We start from the raw sequence: 13,537 nt of genomic DNA, 5'->3' as shown, positions 1-13,537 counted from the left end.
CTTTCACTGCACAGTGATCCCTCTTGCTGTTCTGGCTTCTGAGATTCAGAATATTTTTTTTCTTGTTTTCCTCCTCCAAAAACTAGGTGTGTCTTGTGGTCTGGTGCGTCTTATAGAGCGAAAAATACAGTATTTTATGGCATTGTTGCATTTCGTATTGGACATCTCAGTACGTACCCAGCATAACTGCTAACAAGGACAGTCATACTTCTGCCCAAGGTTGGTGGCTTTCTAACTAACCTGGCAGCCCTTCAGTGAACCACATGCTCCTTTTTTCTCCCCCTCCCCCTTTCTTTTTTAGTCATGAGGAGTTTAAAACAATTGGGCAACTTGTGAGGCGAGAGTTGAAAAGACAACAAAAACACCAGGTGCACACCAGAGTCAGTCACAAACGTTGTGAATTTTTACGTAGTAAAAGGATGACAGCAATTTATAAATCACTGTAGAAATACAATGGAATTTGTGGAACATCATACATTGCCTGCCTGCCCGCCACTCTCGTTTTCCCATTTTAAATGCTGCACGATTCTGTGTGTTATTCCCAGGGACACTGGGGAAATTGAAGGAAAGCTTTTTTGAGGTGGTCAAATTAGACCTTTAAAAATGCAGTACCTCAGTTCTGAAAATGCCTAAGTATAGAGCAGAGATGAAGTGGGTAATAAAAGAGCAAGCTTTCATCTAATCTTTCTCCTAGAGACCCAGGTGGACAAATTGGCAACCCTGTTCACAGCCTTTCTCTCCCCCCTCCTCTTTGTACCATAAGAACTACTAATCGGATCCATGCTGCTCTAACTGTGGTTAGTTATTAGCAGAATAAAAGCAGATTTCTTCGATAGAACAGGTTGGGGTGGGGTGGGGGAAACGACTATACAAAATTGCAGGGTTGTTAGAATCTTAAATGCACAGCAGTTGATTCTCCCCCCCCCCCCATTCTGAATTATATGATGAATAAAGTCTTTCATCTGTCACTATGCCCATTTCCTTCAAAAGGCAGCTAAATATTAAGCTTTTCAAACAAAAAAAAATCACTAAAGGAATAAATAATGGGGAGGAGGAATAATAGGCAAGCAGATAGCGGAAAGCCAGGCTTGTTTTTATTAATTTGCTGTAGAAATGTAGAATCATAGAATTTTAGAGTTGGAAATAACCCCTGCTCTAAGGTAGCATACTTCCATACCAAATGCATTCCTGTCCATGTTTCTCTGCTGTAGGGGGACTTCACAATCTCTCAAGCAATATGCTCTGTTGGTGAACTCTTAGCCAAAATCTGCTTTATAAGCACTCAGGACCTCACTTCTAGTTCAGTCCCTGATGAATCTGATGATCAGTCCCTTTTTTATATAGATTATTTTGTTTGAGTATTGGCAAAAATAACAAAACTCATGAAGTTTCTTTCAGAGGACATTAATAATTCAGCCATAGATACATCTTGCCCAGTTAGTTACACAGATTCCATCTGCTGTGATGGGTCAATTTCTCCCACACTTCCTCTTGTTTCCGCCTACCTTTAACTTTTAAAATTTGAAAACTTCATCATGCTTCCCTTGAGTCTTTGTAATATGGCTTGCCCACTGGAAAGTGGCATTCATATTGGTAAGCTCCTTTTGGTTCGATTCTGAAATGAGCAGTTTCTGCCAGTGTTCATATTGTGGAGCGTTTTATGAGTCTGTTGTTCAGCCTTAGAAGTTAAGATGGAGTGCCCTCGTGGATTGTTTTTAGTGGGGCAGTTTTCTGAGCTTGCTGTCAGCAGGCGAGCTTGGCAATATGCTCAGCAACCAGAAGGTGAGGGGGAGAATATCTGAACATCCCCTCTAACAACTGCTCCTCTTTTTTCTTTTCTTTTTTGCAAGCGCTTATGTCATTTGAGTGCCCAGTGAGGCTGTTCCATCTTATGATTCGGTCTGGTTTTAGGCAGAGTCACATATATGCTATTTTTCCCTTCTGCAAGGCTCCAGCCCCCACAGCATCCTCCTCCAGAGAGGAGGCATGGGAAGAGGCAGAAGGTCAGGCACTAGAGAACTGTGAGGAGCCCGAGTGTCTCTCTTCATTACTGAGTGAATATAGAGCATTGGCAAGAGGCAAAGGGTGGCGGAAGAGGAACTGGGCCAGGGGAAGGTTTCTCCCTGTGAAGATTCATTGGCTGTCTTCAGTTCCTTCCATTCTGCATTCCTCCTTCCTTCCTTCCTTCCTTCCTTCCTTCCTTCCTTCCTTCCTTCTCCAAAGTGCTGTAGTGGCACTTGTAATGACAACTCAAAGATATTTTCTCCAATCTGAATATATTCAGGACCTTCAGCTGTATATACAGCATGCCTTCTGGACATTTCATCATCCTTCTCAATGTTGTTCTTGAAATTATTAGCATAATAACGACAATTGCAGGCCTGTGTTGAATTGTATTTTCCCAGGTTTTAAAAATCATGCTTCTTTTGATATGAACTAAAACGGGCAGGCAATGTGATACCCTCTAGATGTTTTTGGACTTCCATAGGCCAAAACCAGCATAGCCAGGATGTGGGGAGTTATAGTCCAACAACATCGTGAATGCACTACATTGGCCATGCCTGTACTAAAACGACATGGGTATTTTGTGCCAAGCTTGCAACTGTTGACATTTCTCGATACTCAGCCTTAACTCATAGACCCGTCTCCTCAGTGTTCAAACTAGACATTTATCCCCCTTCCTATAAGTAATGCTCTTGGTTTTTATTCTTGTGTGTGACATCTTACATTTGTCCTTGCTGGATTTCACATTACTGCTACCAGCCAAGGCTAAACAACCTGTAAACATTTTGGATTTTTAGTCAATGTGCTCTTTTAAATAGCCTGATGTTATTTCTGTGCCTTTTCCTACTTCAGTTTCTTGAAATATTCATTTATAAAGATTGAGCAGAATTTTTTGCCCTGGTCCGTCACCATTTCTGGCATGAAATTTGAGGACTTCATTCAAGCATCCTGAGGGCAAGGAAAAATGAATCTTGTTTTTTGCTTCTCCTAATGAAAATAGGGGTGTGGCTAGAGTGTACAGATGTTACAGCTGGCAAGAGATCTACTTCCTGCTCTATAACTACCAATCTAAGAGATGGTGGATTAATATTTGAAACTCCTAAGAATGTGCTTTCTTTTGGTGCTATTTTGATAACACCAAGCAGTCAAAATGTGAATGAGGTTTCACTGTGCTAGATACTGCACAAACAATGGGGGGAACTTGCTCAGGCATTATGTTTTTTTATATAGCAATTGCTTTTACACAGCAAATGTGGCAATTCTATTCCAGATCTATCAGCACACAAAGCAACCATAAACACAGCTTAAATGGCCAATTTCACAGGGTTTATGACTGCATTGTATTGTCGCTATGACACCAATCAGCCAAGGTGTAATCTGGCCCTTAGAAGGCTGTTTAGTCTGTGTGTAATGCATTGCAATTATCAAGGTCCCAGGCTTAGTTCCAGGTGAGCAGTAAAACACTGTCGAGGGAAAATCTATCATTTGGCTCTGTAGTAGAATTAAAGGAAGGGCAAAAGATTGGCTTCATGGATTAATGTTGGTAACACAGTTCACTGTGCAGATTAGGGTGTCTCCAGGCCAGCATTCTTATGATATTTTATTTTGTTTTGTATTTTCCCTCACTGTACTAATTTTTTCATGCCTTCTGTATGCACACACGTCATCCTCCCATAATTGATTTTTGTAAAGCGATGCTTGATTTCCCTGGTTGCACATGCAAATACACACAGGGACACATTGACATGATAACAACTGATGCAATGTGGTAGGGAGACAGAAGGTGAAGCAGGAGAGGGGAACCTCATGATGGAATCTGGAAGTAGCCATTTTAGTTTGTGTGGAAAATCAGTAACCAGAATAAATGATCAAAGGCTTGAATCCCAAATTACACCTCCAGGAATGGAAAAAGCTCCTCCCATTTACAGAACAGCCTTTGATCCTGCAGAATCTCCCATGGATGAAGGAGTGAGGCAGTTTTTGTCATTTCCCCCTTTCCCATGCAGCTACCTGTGCACAGGATTCCAGAGGATCCCCCCAACCCTCCATAGCAGATTTTGGGAGAGCACAGGGGAATTACAGAGAAATGGATAACTGGTTAAAATTGCCTCTCCCTTTTCACTCTGTCGTAAATAAAATATGCCCTTTTCCCTTATGGGGTATCCAAGAGCCCATATAGAGTCCTTACATAGGTTCCCTATTGGTAGGAGAAAATAACAGAGGCCAACCAGAGAATATTGAGAAGCAAAGCAGCTAGTAAGCTTGATCTTTATTGATCTGTTGCAACAGGGTACTCCCTCACACGCAGGAGAGGAGGAGGACCCAGAAAGATGGTGTGCAAGACCTTATAAAGACTTTTGAAATTCCCATTCTCTAGATCAAGACCACCCCCAGAAACATTATGCATACATCACAGAAGGGGTGTATCCTAAGACCAGCCCTCAGATACATCCCACCTACATCACAGAAATTTAAATGTTGTTTTTCTCCTGTCACAGTTTATCTCCTGTCTGGCAAGTTACTTGATTGGATTTCCTGGGGAGCCTGGCCATTCTTTTGTAGCGGTAATGGTACTTATTTCCTGGGCCAGGTCACAGGCTCACACCTTATTCAAACAGACATATCCTTGAGACAGGATTTGTGAGGAAAGAGACAACAGGGAGGCTTTTCCAGTTTAACCTTGCAGAGAAAGGATTTGGTCAGTTTAGGAATCAAAATGGTTCCAGGTTAGTCTTCCTGTGTTGATCTATGTATGTGCAGTTATGAACATTACCATATATCTAAGACCATAAAATTCCTATCACACTCGCAAGATCTCAGGATCCAGGATAAAGTGATTATGTTGGCGTGGTATATGGGTGCTACAGTGAAAATGGAACATTCCTTTTAAATAGATACAGTGGTGCCTCGCAAGACGAAATTAATTCGTTCCGCAAGTCTCTTCGTCTTGCGAGTTTTTCGTCTTGCGATGCACGGTTTCCCATAGGAATGCATTGAAAATCAATTAATGCGTTCCTAGGGAAACCGCCTTCAGACCAGGTCCGGGGACAGTCTGTCCCCCGACCTCTTCTGAAGGCTGGGGGGGGACAAGGGCTTTTCTTCCCACCCCCAGCATTTTAAAAAACCCCGGGACAGCGGAGGACGTCTCCGCTGTCCGGGGCGATCTTAAAATGCTGACGGGCGGCATTTTAAAATCGCCCGGGACAGCGGAGGACTTCTCCGCTGTCCGGGGCGATTTAAAAGCCCCTGGGAAGGCAGGCGGGGGGGACAAAGACTTTTGCCCCCCGCCTGCCTTCAAAAGCTGACCGGCCCAGGCTTCGCGGACCTCTCCGCAAGCAGCGGCAGCACTGCCGCTGCTTGCGGACAGGTGCCAGCATGCCGAAGCCTGGGCGCGCCGAGATCAGCGCGCCCAGGCTTCCTGCCCCGCCGCCCGGGATCGGGGCATCGTCCCGATGGCGGGCGGCGGGGGGAGGCGTTCCTGCCCCACCGCCCGGGATCGGGGCATCGTCCCGATGGCGGGCGGCGGCGGAGGCGTTCCCCCCCGCCGCCCGGGATCGGGTCATCGTCCCGATGGCGGGCGGCGGGGGGAGGCGTTCCTGCCCCACCGCCCGGGATCGGGGCATCGTCCCGATGGCGGGCGGCGGCGGAGGCGTTCCCCCCCCCCCCCGCCGCCCAGGATCGGGGCATCGTCCCGATGGCGGGCGATGGGGGGAGGCGTTCCCGCCCCGCCGCCCGGGATCGGGGCATCGTCCCGATGGCGGGCGGCGGGGGGAGGCGTTCCCGCCCCACCGCCCGGGATCCGGGCATCGTTCCGAAGCCCGGCGGCGGCGGGAGGAGGTGTCCCCGCCCCGCCGCCAGGCTTCGGAGGAGGTCCAAGGACAGCGGGGAAGACGCACTGCGCTTCCCCGCTGTCCCGGAGATTTCCCTATGGGCTGTCGTCTTGCGAAGCAAGCCCATAGGGAAATTCGTTTTGCGAAGCGCCTCCAAAACGGAAAACCCTTTCGTCTAGCGGGTTTTCCGTCTTGCGAGGCGTTCGTCTTGCGAGGTACCACTGTAAAATGAAAATATTCTTGATATCAGTAATATAGTAGGAAGCAGGGTACAAAGACTGGGAAGAGGGACGCTAATGGATTTTATGTCTAGATCAGTCATGGAAAGATTCCTTTCATTGATGTACAACCTTTCATATAAAAAATAAGTAACAGACTATTGTTACTCCTCATCATGTATCAGTAGCAGATAATGTATAGCAGGTGTAGGAAAAACCTTTGGCGAGCCAGATGTTGCTGGACTACAACTCCCATCATCCCTGACCTTTGGCAATGTCAGCTGGGGCTGATGGGAGTTGGAGTCCAACAATATCTGAAGGGCCAAAGGTTCCCCATCCCTGATATAAAGGGATTTTTGGACATATCTTCAGAGTTTGTATCAGAGAACATTCGGCTGTTCAGTTGGTAAAAGCACAGTTTTGAAGGAAAGATAAGCCATAGCATTGCCATGGACCTTTTTAGCCATGGTACAATGTCGTTGTTATCATGGTTACTACTATTATACAGTGCCAAAGAGAGCAATTCATTGCCATGGCCAGATGTGTTGGGGCAGAACAGAGCAGCAGATCCACTGCCATACCTCAGGCTCTGCTGCTGGCGCTGGCCAGGGCAAAAGGAAGGATATGTATTGGGCCCCTCCCTGGAAAATGGGACATTTTTAATCCAGCACCAGTCCTTGTCCCTCGCCTCCCTTGTAACACCCTGCTTATGCTTATGCTGACTATTGCTTGTAGGACTGCCACTAGTAGTAGAGTGCAGTGCGCTGCGTTTTCAGCATGGCCACTGAGACCCTCTATAGCAACTGAGCCCCTGCCCCTTCTGGCAGCACAGTCCAGTGGAGAGACCCCTCCATGTCATCTTAACCTTCTCCAGCAGTGCAGATTGGGGGCTAGGATTGTTCAGTAAAATGGTTAGACCCTGTACAAAAATTAGAAATAGCACAGACGCTACCCTCAAGCTTCACCCAAAGGTAAAAATGTGACACATTTGTGGAGGAAAGGAAAGGAGACTAAAGAGGAAGGAAAATCAATCTGGGAAAACCAAGGTTATATCTATCAAAATAGGCCAGTGATGAGACCTTTTCCTTCGGCCTCTTGGAACAGTGGCTGATCATTGAGGGGAGTTAAGGAGGAAAGTAATGGGCAAGGTAGAAAGTATCAATTGGAAAGTATCAATTATAAGGTAGCCCTTTTAAAAAAAAAAATATGTTTTAATCATTATTTTCCTCATCCTAAGCTTCACAAGTCAGGGACTTGGTTTTTGTTTTGCTGTGTTATTCTGGAAAGTACTATGAACACTGGTGACAGTCCACAAAGTAATATTTGTTGTTGTTGTTGCAGTAGTAGTAGTTGCTGCTGCTGTTGTTATGCCTAGAATTTATTGTGGGTGTAGAGATTCCAGCTTTTAAAATATTAAAACTTGAAAAATTAGTGAGACAAGAATCAGAAATGTTCTGATTTACTTGGCCACGCTCTGCTGCCTGAAGTACTAAAGTAAAATGTAGCCTTTTAAAATAAATTCCGCAGGGAACAGTTCCTACGTTGCCCTGTAGCCAACAGTTATTTGTTCACTTATATAGCAGCTCTAGCAGCATGATATGGAGCTAAATTCTTTGGGTTGGTTCCAGTCCCATTATGATCAACAACAATCTTGCCATTAAATTCAGTGGCAAGTAGATTGGGACCTTTCTCTACTGAACTCAGAATGGCTTAACAGCACCACCAGTTGACTAAACATCCAAAATTATTTGCTGGCTCAGTTACAAAATTCCTCTCAGTTTCTAAATCAAAAGTTACTTCTCCCATAAGGTAAAATAGCAAAAATTGATTTTAGTGGAGCTCCTTGAAAAAGAAAAAGAAAAACCAAGATAGCTCAGGAACAGCATACCTTCATGGTGATTTGATGCAGTCAATTCATGGATTGGATTTACATCAAAGTCCAAAGTAAAAGACTTTCTGAAGGTCTAATCAAACCAGACTCTTTTCTTTTCAACATGGCATCCATTCCTGTTATGTGCAGATTGATTGGGTCTGAGTGCCACACCACCTGATAAATATTAAATAATTTGATTGCATTGATTTGTTATGTGCTTTCTTTTTTGTAGTCTATTTGAAATCTCTAGATTCCACTCTTTATGTTTAGAATTTACTCATTATATTTAAAAAACCATTACTGAATTTTAATTCATATTGGCCACCCTTTGGTGTCTTGACGATGGTGTAGTGTGTTAGTGGATAAAGTGATGTTGTCTACATCATTAAGTGATGTCATGTTGGATTAGAACCAGAGTTGTAGCACTGTAGGTTGGATCTCACATTTTTGTTGCATTCCCTGAAGGGAAGTTTGCTTACACAATGGGGCCTTCCATTGGTGGAAGAGATCATTTCATAAATTCTGTTTACGTATGTTTTTGTGAAAAAGAGGAGTATTGGCCAAATCAAGTCCAACTCTCCTGAAAAAAAGCTCCTAATTAACTTGAGAACTATATTTAAAAGGGAAATATTGAAAGAACCAAGAAAACCTGTCAATAAAAGAAATTTTGCAGTCTTTTTCACAAGTGCAAGTATGTTTCTGAACACTTTATAAACCCTTTTCAGTCTCTCTTCACTTTTACCAAAGCATTACTTGGGATATAATTAAGGCATAATATTGAGTCCTCCTTTTAGGCATTATCCCAACAAATATGAAGAGATAGTTAAATTTAAAGAGCTACTATTGTATAAGCACCAGTAGCTGCTTTTCATAAAGATTTTTATGGGCATTCTGTTTCAGATAATGTATTATTTAATAAGGACTTTATAGCCAGCACACAATGCAGTCGATTTGACTGGCACCTGTTCTACCAAGATCTATACCTTACTCTGCTAAAATATCTTGAACTGTTGTTTGATATTTTATTCCTCATGTATTTTCCATTCCTAAAAATGTACGGTAGTGGTTAGCCTGTGTAGCAGATATAATAACTCACCATTGTACAACCATGGTTAAACAAAAGTGGCAGAGCAATATTAGTATTGTGAAAAGTTCTCTTTTATTGCATTGGTCTATAAACACTGCCAGCAGCTTTCCTCTTATGTATAACGATAGTAATAATGATGATGAATATGTGTTTGCTGGTTGAAACTGTCCTCGATACTTCACCATTGCAATTTGTCACCTAGGCACTTGCTTATACATTTATGCTATGGAAAGGCTGTGTGATACCACATAAAAACCAAATAAAAAGGCAAATCATCTTTCTCCCTATTCCTTTAGAAGTAAATGTAATATTTATTGCTACCCACAGGTGATTCTGTGTAGCGCAATATAGTGCATGGTTTCTGCACCTTGCATACAATTCAGGATACATGGCGAGTTTTCACTTTCTTTGGCCTCTTTTTCTCAAATTAAAAATGCAAATGCTACATATTGTTACCTATCCGGAGCACTCCTCTTTCTGCGCGCAGCCGCTGCTTCCCTTACGTTGCCTCCCCACAACACTTGAAACCTATGGGCAGCTTTCAAGAGTGTTCATAAGGACTCGGGAAGATGCTTTGTGCCAAATCAGACCAACAGTGCATCTAGCTCAGTATTCTCTACACTGACTGGCAGCAGCCCTTCAGGGTTTAAGGCAAGAGTCTTGCCCTGTTTTACATAGAGGTTCCAGGAACTGAACCTGGGACCATTTTTGTTCTCAGGAAAGGAGGATATGCATAGGAAGCTTTCCAGTATAGACAGTAACTTCCCAGTGTACATGTGCAAGTCTTGGTGACACAACCATAAATTTCGACAAGTTTTGTTAATTGCTGAATTTTTTTGTTCTGTTTTGAAAACGTATATCTCACCCACTTTCTGTGGAACTCAAGGTAGCAATCCCTGAGTTAAACCCCATCATAAAACTACCCAAAAATACAGCAATAATTTCAACATAGCTATGCCCCAGAAAGAAAAAAATAATGACCTTTTTTTTGAAAAGCCGTAACTTACCAGGCACAGCAAATCATATAGTAAGAAAACCTGAAAGACCTCATTAGGCGAGGTGTTCCACATAACATTATAGAAATTTAGAAGATTATTTAAGAAAAAACAACAACACCAAACATTCCTTCCTCTTCTTCCCGGTCTTTGGCTAATTAACATTCTGTCCCCTTTTAAATGTGTTTGTGGGAAGAGGGAGGGGATTATTGGTTGTGTGGGCGGGTTGTTGTTGTTTTTGTTAGGAATTTTGTGTTTTTATCTTGTGTTTTTATATTGTGAACTTCCCTGAGATCCACGAATGGGAGGACAGTATACTAATTTAATAAATAATAAATAGTACTAGCATTTTCAGAGTAAATAATTTATCCCCAAATTTCCAGTAAGTACTTTAAGCAATTGTACAATTATGATGTATATTTCTTGATACTGCATATCACTCTAGCATCTTTCCTCAAAAGTCAGCTGTGGAAACAGTTGGCTAATTACTTTAAAATGATGCAAGGGATGGAGCAGGAGAAACATATAGTTCTTTGCAGCGATTTACAGTTTGCCCCAGAACTCAACAATGACAGTTCAGAGTAGCTTTGAAGAAAGACACATCATCATGCTCTGGCTTCGACAGACAGAATACTCTTGCATAAAAGTTAACATGGGTTTCACTTTGATCAACTATGCAGAGAAGGGAGCATTTTTAATAGCTTAAACAAATCATATATTTTATGTGCTTCCAGTTGTTGAAAAGAGAAAAACGATTGCAAAGTGAGAAATGTGTGTTTGTCTTTGAAAATACTTCAGTTTAATTTGATGTGTCTACCATTTATACCATGTTCGCTAACATAGCTAATAAACACCTATATTGATAATACAGTATATATTTGTTGCCTAACCTGAGGTGGTACCAGCTGTTCTTGGTAACCAGACCAGCCATTTCTCAAATTAACAGTGAATGAAAGCCTCGGGAGTTACTCTCCTTCCTCCTGTGGCAACTTGATTGCTTGGCATAAGGCAGTCACTACAATATAACAAAAGAGAGGTGTTCCTGTGCTGTGTGTTCCGTTGTTTGTCACAGAGAAGGGCTTTGTGTGTGTGATTTTTTAAAATACAGCATTGCTGAAGGAGAAACTCTGTGCCTCATGTCTAATGAGTTTGAAAATAGACTATTAGTAGCCACAAAAGGAAAATTAGACACGTATGATTTGTGTGTTCATTTTCTCATAGTAAATATAGTGTGATTTGTGCATGTGGACTGTACAAAGGTCTTTGGAATAAGAACCTAAACTAGCTTATCCATTCTTTGTATTCATGAAAAATTATGTGGGTATTTTATTTTATTTTTAAAGTATTGCCTATCCTTTGATTATTTGTTTGGATTTCTACCCTGCTCAGTGTTGTGGGCTCAGTGTGGGTTAAAACATTTTGAAGCTAAAATATTAAAAATACATGTTGGGAAGTACGTAGTTCTTTCAATATGGAAATACAATTAATAATAATAGAAAATTCTCCTTGGTCGCAAGTAAATGAAACTAATACTATATCCAAGACCATTTTTCTTCCAGCCTTAAAAAAACCAAAAAAAAAACCCAGTCCAAACAATAAACTCCTTAAAAGATTCAGAGGATACTTCATATTTCAAGTTTTAAAAGCAGGCGTTTATGCTGGTGTTGGTGATTAGATTCAAGTCTCTCTCGGCATTTTTCAGTGTTTATCAGTTTTTGGCTGACTACCACTTTTGAAATGAATAAATTTTTAAGCCTGAGAAAACCTGATCACTATCAGTATATACAGGCGCAGCACAAGGAATTGTGCTTCCCATACTCTATGCTTCATGCCGCCACTGCTCTTCCCCCATTCTCCTTTTTAGGGTGGCCACAGAGCTGCTGCCATCCTCCTCCTCCCAGTTTGTGCTGGTGGCAATAGTGCTGGTGGCTTCTCCGCCATTCCCTCCCTGCATTACCCTATTCTGAGAAGGGGCCAAGGGGATCGCTCTTCAGAGCCCAGCATTCTAGAAATCCTTTTCAAACCTAGACATTTTCCAGGAAAATGCCTGGAGCCAGAAAGCCAACTCAATTTTTTTAAAAGCTTAAAAAGTCATTATAGCCACCACCTGTGAACCATGGCAGTAGCACAGCAGTTCTGCTGTCCACCTCACCCCAAATGAAGAGATCTGAAGAGGACCCTTTGACCCATTCTCAGAGTAAGGTGAAGTACGGCAGAGAAAGTGGTGGCAGAGAGCCTTGCCTCACTAACTGCACCGTAATGAGGAGGGGGGAGTTTGGCCTTGCCCCCTACACACACACTTGCACCTGAGACCATTGTCTCATTTCACCTCTGTAATGCACTAGCTCCGAGTACCTATTTTATTAAAATAATACGGCCCTTTGTTACTCACGAGCACCCTTGTTTTTAAAGTTCGTTTTTAAAACATGAATTTCTCGACCCAGTTGCAGAAAAACCCTTGAAAAGTGCAGTGTGTGTTACAATGTATACCCATATTAGCCTTTGCTTATAGCTGTCATGAACTGCACTGCTAAAAATGCACATTTACTAGGTCAGCGCATGAAAAGTAAACAAGGGCAACTGCAAACTTCCTACTTGTGAGGCTACTGTTAACATAAGGCTTTGGAAGCTTTGCAAATATAATATGCTGTAAAAGGCTAAGTTATTGCTGACAGTTCATTTCTGCTATCAGTACTCTTTGTACAAGGTTTTTTCGGGGAGAAGAAAGTGCTAGATCTTAAACTCTACGAAAATTTTGTAGCAGAGCAGACACATGGGGCTGGAGCAGAAATGGAGTTGAGTTGGACATCATCTTAATGACTTTTTGGCTTGTTGCAACTGGCATTGTCAACACAATGTTACGGGAATTATGTAACAAGTCATATGGTGAGCATAGGAGCCAAGTCCTATGGGCCAAGGACCCTTTGCCCCTCCCAATAAAATATTTGAGGGAGCCGCCCCTCAAGCTGATGGACATTGCCATTCAAATGTTTTGTGCATGCTTCATCTTGTGATTAATTACATGGGGTCGGGCTTACCTCCCCCCCCCCCCCATATTTTAGTCAAGTTGACACCCCTGGTTGTGAGTGCGACTGACTGGCAGCAGAGCTATAAACCTCTTTTGCAATTCACATCACAGCTATTTATTTATCATAGGAATATCCTACCTTTTCTCCCATGAGCTCAAGGTGGATGTTTGGTCATCCCTCTTTTTATCCTCACAGCAGCCCTGTGAGGCAGGTTAGGCTGAATCTTTGCCAAATAGAAGTTTTAACCTAGTAATTCAGTTTCATGTTTTCTGTATTATTGGTTATGAAAAACTCAACAATAGTCCCCCGCTGCCAAAAAGAACTCCTCCCCCTCATACTATTTTGGATCCCGACATCCTCCCTGCAGCTGTTAATAGTGGGAATAAAGAGAAGGAGAATCCTTATCATGGGATTCCAATATACATTTAGTGTAGTTTGATCCTCACAGAGGTGATGCAAGCAATTCTGTTTGCACCGTTGCCCAGAGCTATCCAAGTCTTT

At 42.5% G+C, this 13,537-nt stretch overlaps 1 protein-coding gene across 12 annotated transcripts in view; it reads left to right on the top strand.

The window, feature by feature from the left end:
* The window catches only part of ARID1B (AT-rich interaction domain 1B), a 345,967-nt gene that overhangs the window by 242,407 nt on the left and 90,023 nt on the right, over positions 1-13,537 (top strand). The gene's annotated exons all lie outside the window — the stretch shown is intronic.

The sequence above is a fragment of the Podarcis muralis genome, chromosome 3 (assembly GCF_964188315.1).
Source record: "Podarcis muralis chromosome 3, rPodMur119.hap1.1, whole genome shotgun sequence".
Lineage (NCBI taxonomy): Eukaryota > Metazoa > Chordata > Lepidosauria > Squamata > Lacertidae > Podarcis > Podarcis muralis.
Note: the sequence above shows the minus strand (reverse complement) of the source record. Positions and strands in the feature narration are given on the sequence as shown.